Genomic DNA, 12752 nt, shown 5'->3' with positions numbered 1-12752 from the left:
GTGTTTTTATTTTTTTTGACTACTTTATCGTGGTCACAGTATGACCTTCTCTGATGTCAATGTTCTGTAAAGTTGTTTATCTTCAAAGGAAAAACACCAAGGTCTTGCTGTGAGTGATGTGTTATTAGTAGACCACCAATGAGGAAAGACTCAGAGCGAAGTAGTTTGCAAAAGGTTTGAGTTTTGTAACCGAACGTTATTATTTGTGCTCCATCTCTTATTCATGAAACAAAAAAAATTAACATTTTTTTTTCTGTCTCAATTTTCCACCCTTGAGACTCTAGGTTTTGGGGGCTTAGTATTTACCTAGCACAGGTCACTGCAAGTTTCATAAACTCGGCATAAGATGGTAAGATGTGAAATCTCAGTAAAAGTCTATTGTAATGGAATAGTCTCATTAAGTTTATTTGACCATTGTAACAAATAAGTTATCCATTTCAAACTGATTAATAAGACACCTGGGAATATTTCCTTGAATATATCAAAGCCCAAAGTCTTCGTTTGTGTGTCTCTTCATGACTGTATTTCTTACTTGGGAGAGATGGGCTACTTTTCTGTATAACTGAGAAGTAAATGCCTTTAGGCCATGGGTTAGTACCTACTTGCAGTACTTAATTTTAGTGATATTGAATAGTTACTTTAAAAATCCTTCTTATTAAATTAACTGTTTGGTACCATTATTACATTAACAATTATTTTGGATAATAAGATCTTTATTTTCTTAATATATTTTTGTTTGTACACCTGGTGAGAGAATTCAAAAAGTATATTAAAAAAACAAAAATTAGTATAAATTTGCATAAAATTTGTCCCATGGGAAGTTTAATTTTATCTCCCACAGTTTAAGTGATTTTTTTTTTCTGCTGTTTTCAGTTGGATGAACCAAGAGTAGTTACCATAACAACTATGGTTATTACCGCTGAGATAAGTGGTCCTTTATTCCACCAACACATTTATCAACATGTTCATAGTACAGACATTAAAAATTCACAGCATAGAAAGAAAGCCTCTGTCATAACTCCAGCCACCAGGACCCCTCTCTAGATACATTCATGATTATCAACTTCTTTTATATCATTCAGAGATAATCAATGCTTATACAAGCATGTACAAATGTATTCTTTTTACCTTACATTTACCTTACATTTTTACCTTTGCATTTTCTTTTTCACTTAACAATATATCGTGAGGATTGTTCCATTACAAAAATATATAAATAAAGCAATTTCATTCCTTTGACCAGTTAAAGTAGTATGTTTTATAGCTATGCAAAGGTTGTTTCAATAACCCATATTGTCAAATGTTTATTTTCAACCTTTTATTATTATAAATAACTTGTCATTGCACAACATTATATATGTCCTGTGTATCTGAGGGACAAATTTCCAGAGGTAAAATTTCTGGATCCAAAGTCATTGACACTTTAAATTTCAGTAGTTATTGCCAAATTTCTATGTACAGAAGTTGTACCAATTTCCAGAGTATTAGTGTTGTACATTGACACCTTACTAAACTTTATTTTTGTAATTATTTAAAAATTATTCTCAAGTATTTTTCAGTTTTACAACCAAATTATCTGCATAATGACAATTTTATTTATTCTTTTCCAGTTTTATAGATCTTATTTGTTTTCTTTTTGATTGCTTTAGCCAATATCTACTAGCTCTGTTAAATAACAGAGGTGCTGCTGGCGTGAAGAAATGTATCTACTGTTCTCCACTAGACCTTTTGTGATGTGGATGTTTATGCACAGTCATTTATTCATTTTAAGTAAATATACACTTATACTTCCCTTTAGATTTAAAAAATATTAAAAATGGATATTAATTTTTATAAAATATCTTCACAGCCAGCATCAATTGAAGTGATTTTTAAAAAAATTTATTTATTTGACAGAGAGAGAGACAGACAGAGAGGGCACAAGCAGTGGGAGCAGCAGAAGGGCTCAATCCCATGACCCTGGGTTCATGACCTGGGCTGAAGGCAGACACTTAAACGACTGAGCCACCTAGGCGCCCCCAGGTGGTTCCTAGTGTTAAATGAACCTTGTATTACTTGGATAAACCCTACTTAATCAGACACAATATTGTTTTAGAGTATGCTTGGATTCTTTTGGTTAAATATATACTTTTTAAAGATTTTATTTATTTATTTGAGAGAGAGAGAGCATGAGAGGGGAGAAGGTCAGAGGGAGAAGCACTCTCCCTGTGGAGCTGGAGCTGAATGTGGGACTCGATCCTGAGACTCCTGGATCACGACCTGAGCTGAAGGCAGTGGCTTAACCAACTGAGCCACCCAGGTGCCCGGTTAAATATATTTTATCAGTATTTTTTCATAAACATATTTTTAAATATTTTATTTATTTATCTGAAAGAGAGCACAAGTGGGGGTAGTGGCAGAGAAAGAGAGGAAGCAGACCCCAGCTGGGCAGGGAAACTTACATGGGGCCTGATGCTAAACTCAATCCCAGGACACTGGGTTCATAACCTGGGAGGAAGGCAACTGCTTAATTGACTGAGCCACCCAGTTGCCCCACATACATATTTTAAGTGAGGTTGATCTCTAGATTTCTTTTCCAGCATTGTCTCTTATGAATTTGGGTATTGAAGTTTAAGTAAAATATTTTCTTTAAAATAATGGGGAAAGTCCCCTTTATAGTATATGCAGGAACAGTTTAAACTCACATTAGAATTATCTATATGGTTTGTATAATTCCCTTGTGAACACATCTGGACCCAATGCTTTTTGATGGTATCCTTTGACCATTGCCTTTATTCTTCTATGAAAAATAGTGAGTTTATATTTTTGTTATATTCTGAGATCAGTTGTAGTAAATTATGTTTTCCCAGAAAATTATCATTTCTGGGATGTAGAGTTGTTTTCTGGTTTTGTAATTGACTTTGTCTTATTTTATTTTATTTCTTTTCAGTGTTCCGGAATTCATTGTTTATGCACCACACTCAGTGCTCCATGCAATATGTGCCCTCCATAATACCCACAACCAGGCTCACCCAACCTCCCACCTCCCTCCCTTCCAAAACCCTCAGTTTAATGTATTATCGTGTGTATTAAAATGAGTGAGGATTCTCTTTTCAATACATAAAAATATTTCTTTTCATATATTGAAAAGAGAATTCCTTTCATTTAATATATGCATATATGATCGACAGGATTATGTTAAGTTTTATATGTCTTTGATTTACATATCTGATAAAGATAAAATTAATGGAATTGAATAATTCCCACTGTGTTTTACCTGTTTTTCATGCTCTCTTTCTGTTTTATTAATGCTAAAGCTATGTTACCTAACGAATAGGGACTCCAAATCATGTCAGGTCTTTGTTGTGGACTCCATCTTTTGTCAGTTTAAATAACATCTAAATTAGGCTCTTATGTGTCACTTTGGGGGACTTTCTGTTCTGCTCCTTCTGTGTTCTTCATCTTCCTCCCAGTATGATAATCTCTTAGTTAACTACAGCTGTGTGAGAACTCTTTACATCTGGTAGGACAGTCCCCATTCTATGTCACTGGGCCAGTTATTCTTCAACATTTTCTTATCTCTTATTTGGTTCTTTGTTCTTTAATGTAACTTTTAGAAGCAAATTGTCATGTTCCAAGATGAGTGTTCTGGAATTTTTATTAGAATTGCATTGTAGGTAGGGGTGCCTGGGTGGCTCAGATTTTAAGTATCTGACTTCGGCTCAGGTCATGGTCCCAGGATACTGGAATCGAGCGCTACATTGGGCTCCCTGCCGAGCGGGAACCCTGCTTCTCCCTCTCCCAGTCTTCCTGCTCGTATTCCCTCTCTTGCTCTCTCTCTCTCTGTCAAATAAATAGATACAATCTTAAAAAAAAAAAAAGAATTTCATTGTATCCGTGAATCATTTGGGGTACAGTTGTTATCTTTACAATATTAAGTAGTCTTGTCTGTGGATAAGAACATCTTTTCATTTGTTAAATCTTCTATAATTTCCTTCAGTAAAGTTTTGGAATTTTCTGTGAGTGGATCTACAACATCTTTTGTTAGATTTTTTTACTAGGTATTTTATAAATATTGCTGCTATAATAAATAGCATCTTTCCAAATCATACCTTCTAATTGTTGCTGATTAATATGTAGAAATGCAATTGAGCTTTGTATACTGGCCTTACATCTTTCTGCTTTGCTAAAGTCTCTAAATATTTCTGATCAGCCATGCTATCTGCAAATAATTGCATTTTTATTCCCTCTTTCACTCTTTATGTCTTAAAATTTTTTTCTTGGCTTTTGGCACAATTAGATCATCTACTACCAGGTGACTAGGAGTGATGTTAGTGGACATCTTTGTTGTGTTCCTGATTTTAAGAGAATACTTATAATACTTTCTGGTTCAAGATGATTATTCTAATGTATTTTTTAAATTTTATTTATTTATTTGACAGAGAGTGATCACAAGTAGGCAGAGAGTCAGGCAGAGGGAGAGAGAGATGGGGAAGCAGCCTCCCCGCTGCACAAAGAGCCCAATGCGGGACTCGATCCCAGGACCCTGAGATCATGACCTGAGCTGAAGGTAGAGGCTCAACCCACTGAGCCACCCAGGTGCCCGTATTCTTTTTTTTTTTTTTTAAGATTTTATTTATTTATTTGACAGACAGAGATCACAAGTAGACAGAGAGGCAGGCAGAGAGAGAGAGGGAAGCAGGCTCCCTGCTGAGCAGAGAGCCCGATGCGGGACTCGATCCCAGGACCCTGAGATCATGACCTGAGCCGAAGGCAGCGGCTTAACCCACTGAGCCACCCAGGCGCCCCAGGTGCCCGTATTCTAATGTATTTTTATAGATGTACTTTATCAGGTTAAGAAGTTCCCTTCTATTTTGAGTTAATTAGCAATTTTAATTATGAATCATTGTGAAATTAAAAAAAATTTTTAAGGATTTCATTTATTTATTTGAGAGAGAGAGAGCAGAGAGAGAGAGAAAGAGAGAGCATGGGTGAAGAGAGGGATAGAGGGAGAAGGAGAAGCAGACTCCCCACTGAACAGGGAGCCTGATGTTGGGCTGGATCCCAGGATGCTGAGATCATGACCTGAGCTGAAGGCAGATGCTTAACCAACTGAGCCACCCAGGAGCCCCTCACTGTTAACGTCTTCAATGCTTTTTCTAGGTCTACTTGAATCATCTCATTTACAAAAATATGCTAATGTAGTGATTCTCTTCGAGGGACAATGATGAACTTAATATATTTCAACTAATCTCTGTCTCTATGTCTTCTCTGCTACTGACTTTTAGTGGATTATCATTTTAAATATTTACTTTTGTGTTCTGGAATGTGCTTATGCTGCTTTTAGCTTATTTTTATATATCTCTTTTGAACCCAGATATCAAAGATGAAAAAATTAGTGTGCTTATGCTGCCTTCAATTTCCCTTCCTCATTATTTTCCCAAGCATTTTGCTTTCTATTTCTTCACCATCAGTCTCTGAATATTTACATTTTGTTCTGTAACAATAATCTTCCTGCTTCCATATTTGGATAATATCTAAATTATATTAGAGTCATGCACATCCACTCCTTTTGCTATAGTTTCTCCTTTCAACTCTGAGTTAAATGAAATCCGTCCTCTAGTATTTTTTCAACTTTGAGGGGTATTCACTATACAAAGAATTGCACATATTTACTATATGCATTTTGATGACTTTAGAATTATGCAAACACCTGTGATATCATCACCATAAACAGACACATGAAAAGTTATTCAGCATCACTAATTATCAGAAGAAAGCAAAGCAAAATCACAATGAGATAGCTCCTGTACTCTATTTTTAAGAAGAGCTCTTGGGAAGTATGTTTCCTATTGCCTGTACACTTGATCAAATGTTTGTCTGGGTTTTAAAGTCTTGGCTTAACATTTTTTCTCACTAAGAACTTTGTTAGCACTTCTTTAACATCTTTTAGTGGTGAATATAATAAGGAAATCTGAGGCTGGCCTGAATTTTTGCAAATGAAACTTGATCTTTCTGCCTAGCTGATCAAAAAATTTTTGAGTATGTGTCTCATTCTTTATTCTCAACATTATATTTTGAAAACCTTTAAACCATAGGTAAATTTTAAGGATAGCACAATGACTATCCATATATCCTTTACCCAGGCTTACCAATTCTTTTTTTTTTTTTAAGATTTTATTCATTTATTTGACAGAGAGAGAGAGAGATCACAAGCAGGCAGAGAGACAGACAGAGAGAGAGGAGGAAGCAGTCTCCCTGCCAAGCGAGAGCCCAATATGGGGCTCAATCCCATGACCTGAGATCATGACCCAAGCTGAAGGCAGAGGCTTTAACCCACTGAGCTCCCAGGCACCCCCCAATTCTTTTTTTTAAAGACATATTTATTCAGCATCATGATCAGACTATTATATTTAGCAATCAATAGTATGGGTGCAAAAAAAATATCTTCATTAAAACCCTTGTTGGAATGCTTTACATTTTCCACAGAACAGAAACTAAAATAACCTGTTACACAATTAGTCACAAATACAGTCCTCGAGTTTTTTGCCCATACGAATGAATATTGTCTAAAACATTTCTTCTTTGTAGCAGCTAGGCCCTGCCACCACTGTGCTTGGCTGAGTTCACAAATCTGTTGTAACCTATAGCTTCCCTGTCACTTCTCTGGCTCTCCTCTCCTGCTAAGCTTTGTTTCTTGGCAGTAATTAAAACCTTTTGCCACTGCTGTAGCTACTGCTGCTGCTGGACCTACCATAGGCACCTTGGCTTCATGGTTTGGCGAAGTATTGGCCTTCACCACCATAGGGGCCAGAACTTCTGCCTCCAAAATTTCCTCCATTCATGGGTCCAAAATTTGAGGATTGATTGTTATAATTGCCAAAATCATTATAGCTTCTGGCACCTTCGAAGTTGCTTCCTCGTTACCAAATCCATTATAGCCATCCCCCCGCCACCCTATTCACCACCACCTCGACTGTCACCAAAGCCACCAGGACCACTGAAGTTCCCTCCATGACCAAAGTTGTCATTCCCACCAAAACCACCACCAAAGTTTCCAGAAGCACTTCGACCTCTTTGGCTGGATGAAGCACTAGCCATCTCTTGCTTAGATGGGGCTTTCCTTACTTCACAGTCATGGCCATTCATAGTGTGGTATTTTTGAGTGACAATCTTGTCTAGGGAGTCATGGTCATCAAATGTTACAAAAGCAAAATCTTTCTTTTTGCCACTGCCTCGGTCAGTCATGATCTTAGCCACTTCAATGTTCCCATACTCTTCAAAATAATCTCTTAGATGATGTTCTTCAGGGTCTTCTTTAATGTCACCAACAAAAATCTTTTTCACAGTAAAGTGGGCACCAGGTCTTTGAGAACTTTCCCTCGAGACAGCCTGCTTTAGTTCCACAACTCTTCCACCCACCTCGTGTGGCCTTGCATTCATGGCTGCCCCCACCTCCTCCACAGGGACACGTGTGACAAACCCAAAGCCTATGGAGCACTTGGTAGTTGGATCTCTCATTACCACATAGTCCATAAGTTCCCCATTGCTGAAAATGGCCCCTCAGACTCTCATCAGTCGTTTCAAAGCCCAAACCTCCAAAGAAGAGCTTCTGCAGCTGTTCAGGCTCCTGGGGGACTCTGACTTAGACATGATGGCGGTGGGAAGGGAGGCTTTAACAATGCTTACTCGGTAGTGTCCATGAGCAGAAAGAAAAGCAGGCTTACTAATTCTTAATATTTTCCCACATTTGCTTTATTGTTGTTGCTATCTATCCATATACACACATTTTTTTGGTTGAACCATTTGAAAGAGAATTGAAGACATCATGAAACTATACCTGTAAGTACTTAAATAATGCCTATTAAATGATTTTATTTATTTATTTGACAAAGAGGGAGACAGTGAGAGAGAGAGCACAAGCAGGGGGTGTAGGAAAGGGAGAAGCAGGAGTCGCACTGAGAGAGGAACCCAAGGTGGGGCTCTATCCCAGGACCCGGGGATCATGACCTGAGCAGAAGGCAGACTCTTAAAGACTAAGCCACCCAGGCACCCCAGGAAGGGTGTTTTCTACACAACCACAGCAACATTATTCTCAAAGATGTTTACATTAATTTAAAAACACTGTCAAATACACAAACTACTTTATTTGTAGGGATCTTTCAGGAAAACTATTTCACAGCCAATCCTGTAATTTAGCCTGATGGTTAGCAAATTCTTTTAAGACAGTGATGTTTTATACTTTGAGCTCAATGGCTCTTCAAAAAGCCTGATCCTAGCTTTATCTTCTGATACATATCTACACAGAAGATGACACATGAGATTTCATGTAAATTCAAAGGGTACACAAACCCACTGAATCCATAGTTGACAATACCCCTGGGGATGGGGAAGTCTACAAACTCCAAATTAAGTTTTCTCAACATCTCATCTAAATTCTTTCCCTTCATGTATTTACCTTTTTAAGATCACAGTACTTAGAGAAGATGGGGAGAAATTGATCTTATATCCACCCACTTATTTTTTCTGTTTTAATTATGCTTCTTTCAAAGAATCTCTCCCTTCCCTCCTTCCCTCCCTCCCTTCTTCCCTTCCTTCCTTCCTTTTCCTTCCCTCTTTCTTTTTTCTTTTCTTTTCTTCTCTTCCTTCTTTTCTTTCTTTCTTTCTTTCCCTCTTCTTCTCTTTTCCTTCTAACTTCTTTCTTTGCTAATTGAGATATTACTGTATATAGTAAGATGCATGGATATTACTTATAGTTTGTGAGTCTTGGCAAAGGTACATGTTAGCCAAACTAATAGTTTATTGAAGATATGCAGTGTGTCCACCATCCTACAAAATCTAGTCAAGCCCTCTCCTCTCCAGAGGCAACTGCTATATTGATTTCTATCCTTGTAAATTATTTTTTGTTTACTTAAAATTTAATTTATATAAATAGAATAATAATGTATGAATTTTTTTTTTGGTCTGGCTTCTTTTCCTTAACATAGATTCACTCATGTTGGGAATATTGGAAGGTTATTGTTTATTGTGGGGTAGTATTCAATTGTATGAATATAACACAATATATTTAACCATTCCCTTGATGAGATATTTGAGCTATTTATAGTATTTAGTTAATATTGAGCTTCATTTAAGTTCTTGGGTAAATCTTTTTTTTTTTTTTTTAAATCTGTGTCTTCATTTTGGGAGAAACAAAAACTAGGAGTAGAATTAGTGAATCATAAGGTAGGTGTATATTTATGTAATCTACCTAAAATGCTGTCCAAATATTATTTACACATACCCCCCAAGCAGTGCATTAGTGTATTAGAAGCAGTGTATGCTTCTTTTCAACAACTGGTATTGTAAACCTTCTAGTTTTAGCCAGTCTGATGAGTATGTGGTATTATTTTCCTTTGGTTAAAATTTACATTTCTTTTAGGACTAATAAAGTTGAATAAGCTTGCATGTGTTTATCATGCCTTTTTTTTTTTAAAAAGATTTTATTTTTTTTTCTGAGAGAAAGTGAGAAAATGAGAGAGAGACATACAGACATACAGACAGACAGAGAACATGAGCAGGGGAACAGCAGAAGGAACAGGGGAACAGCAGAAGGAATGGGAGAAGCAGACTACCCGATGAGCACGGGGCCAGACATGGAGCTCAATCCAGGGACTCTTGGATCGTGACCTCAGCTGAAGGCAAATTCTTAACGAACTGAGCCACCCAGGCACCCATTCACATCTATTCTTTTCTGAATTGTGTCTTCTTTTTGCCCATTTTACTGAGCTTTTTGTATTTTATGATTAATCTCTAAAAATTCTTTATTCTGGAGACATGTTCTTTGTTTGATACTCAAATACATAAAAATATATACACAAGGGGGATCTCATTGTTCATGGATTCCATAATTTGCTAAAATGAATTTGCAATTTCAAGATCAATTCTCAGGGCTCTTCTGTGGTTTCTTATAAAAATGAGCAGAGCTGTGAAAATTTTGAGTGATCTGATGCATCTGTTCCCAGAAGAGGTCAAAGCATGCTCTGCTTTGTTGCTTCAGCTCATTCTATAAATAAGTGTCCTTTTTAAGCCTACTGAGTGCCAAGTTTTACGTTTTTGTTATCTGATTTGCTGATGATTTTGTTGTTTAAAATGGCCCCTAAGTGAAGTGTTGTCTGGTGTTCCAAAGTACAAGAATGGGGTGATGTACTTTATGGAGAAAATATGGGTGTTAATTAAGCCTCATTCAGGCAGGAGTTATGGTGAATCAATACTATATATGCTATATTAAATAATGTCTTTAAAGAAAAATACACATGAAACAAGGTTATGTATTAGTTAGGTGATGAAAATATTGTGACCAAAGGCCTATAGGAACCTAACCCTGTATTTCCTCTAGGCACAATAGTTTAGTATTTGTTAATTTCATGATTTCATAGAATTTAACTATTGCAAATAATGAGAATTGACTATATGTATCATGTATCTATCTACCTCTCTACCCATCTATCATCTAAATTTACTCCCAGTCTGCAAACTGACTTTTCATTTTGTAACTGGTTATCTTTTGAGGAGCAAAATTTTTAAATTATATGGAGAAGCATTGATCATTTTTTAAAAAGATATTACTTTTTGAAATCAATCTAAGAAATAAAATCTTTGTCCATTTTAACTTTTCAAAGATATTCTATTATATTTCTATCAAAGATCTTTACTTACTTTTTATGCTTACATGTACAACAAGCGTTAAGTTCATTTTTGTGTGCAGTGTGAGAAATGGGTCATAACTTGTATCCATATGGCTCTCTTGGTTCTTCAGTGTCATTTGTAGAAAACAGTTTTGTTTCTCCACTGAATTTCTTTGGTGCATTGTTGAAAAGCAGTTAACCATATCTGTGTGGTTTTATTTCTGAAGTCAGTTCTGCTCCCTTCATCAGTCTGTTTATACTCCTGCAAATAGAGCTTTGATATAATTATTCTGGTTTTAGAGTAAGTCTTGACATCAGTTTGTGTGAGCCTTCCAACTATGGAGAGTTTTAGAAGGGGGGGGTGGTCGGGGAATGGGTAAGCCTATTGATGGGTATTAAGGAGGGCACAGATTCCATGGAGCACTGGGTGTTAAATGCAAACAATGAATCATGGAACACTACATCAAAAACTAATGATGTAATGTATGGTGACTAACATAACACAATAAAACAACAACGAAACCCCCCCCCCAAAAAAAAAACTCCCCCCAAAACAACTTTGTTCTTCATTTGCAAGATTGTTGTGGCTATTTTGTATCTTTCTCATTTCCACAGAAGTTTCAGTATCTGCTTGTCAGTTTCTAGAAAAATGTTTACTGGTATTTGGATTTGAGTTTCATTGAATCTAGAGATCAGTTTGAGAACAATTTGCATCTTTACCTTATTGATTCTTCCAATCTATGGTCATGGCATAACTCTCCCTTTTTTTCTCCATTATTAGAGGTATAAAATTTATACCTGCAATATTTAGTACAAAGATCTTTAACATCTTTTGTTAAACTTTTTACAAATGCCTCTACCAATCAAGGAAAAGATAAAATTAAGAAAAAAATAACCAATGTCGAATGAAAAAGAGGCTCATTATAGATTCTCTATTCATTAAATAATTAAGAAAATATTATGAAAAAATTAATATTAATGAATTATTAGAAACATACAAGTTACTAAAATTGATACAAAAGGAAATTGACTATATAAATACTGGGATTCTTAATAAAACAATTCAGTCTGTAATTAAAAACAGTCTCAGAATGAAACTATACTCAGGGCATTGCTGGTGAATTCTATCAATTAGTAAATACATAATGTCAATCTTAAAACTTCTTTGAGAAGGGAGGAGTCAAGATGGCAGAAGAGTAACAGGCTGAAATGACATCAGGTAGCAGGAGATCAGCTACATAGTTTATCAAACCATTCCAAACACCTACAAATCCAAGAGATCAAAGAGAAGAAGAGCAGCAATTCTAGAAACAGAAAATCAACCACTTTCTGAAAGGTAGGACCTGAGGAGAAGTGAATCCAAAGTCTCAGGAAGATAGATTGAGAGGGAAGAGACTGGCTCCCAGCAAGTGGCAGAGCAATGGAGCATAAAATCAGAACTTTTAAAAGTCTGCTCCACTGAGGGACATTGCTCTAGAGGCTAAGTGGGGGTGGAGCCTTCGTGGGAAAGCGTGGTCTCAGGTCCTGCAGGGTCACAGAAGGATTGTGGGTGTCTGAGTGTTGCAGAGCTCACAGGTATTAGAGCAGGGAAGCCAGCTACAGAGACAGAGCCAAAGAGTGAGCTCTCAACTAGGGGTTACCTTAAACTGTGATCCGTGGCACAGGCAGACCACTGCTCTATGAGCAGGGACCCCACCAGTGGCAGATCTGGGAAGACCCCTCTGGAAGAGTGGCAGGGATCTGCTGGGTTTGAAGACTCCAGGCAGGGCTTTGGCCAGAGACAGAGATGCTCAGTCACAGGCTGGGTGAGCTTGGAGCCTGGCTGGAGGACAAGGAGACAGGAGTGATTGAGCACTTTTCTCCAATTGCAAACTAAGGAGTGGGGCCCTGGGCTCTCTGCTCCTCCAAGCTGGAGATTGGGAGGCAGCCATTTTCATTCCTATCCTCCAGAGCTCTACAGAAAGCATCCAGGGAATGAAAGTTCCTGAGAGCGAACACGAGCAGATTACTTAGCCTGGCCCCTGGCAAGGGCAGTGCAATTCCACCTCAGGGAAAGACACTTGAGAATCACTACAACAGGACCCTCCCCCAAAAGATTAGCAAGAA

At 37.1% G+C, this 12752-nt stretch overlaps 1 pseudogene; it reads right to left on the bottom strand.

Moving 5' to 3' along the window:
• Nucleotides 1-6686: 6686 nt before the first annotated feature.
• Nucleotides 6687-7632, bottom strand: LOC116882350 (annotated as a pseudogene).
• Between the last annotated feature and the right edge of the window lie 5120 nt (nt 7633-12752).

This window comes from Lontra canadensis, unplaced genomic scaffold (assembly GCF_010015895.1).
Source record: "Lontra canadensis isolate GAN:19392208 unplaced genomic scaffold, GSC_riverotter_1.0 scaffold83, whole genome shotgun sequence".
In the NCBI taxonomy this organism is placed as follows: Eukaryota; Metazoa; Chordata; class Mammalia; order Carnivora; family Mustelidae; genus Lontra; species Lontra canadensis.
Note: the sequence above shows the minus strand (reverse complement) of the source record. Positions and strands in the feature narration are given on the sequence as shown.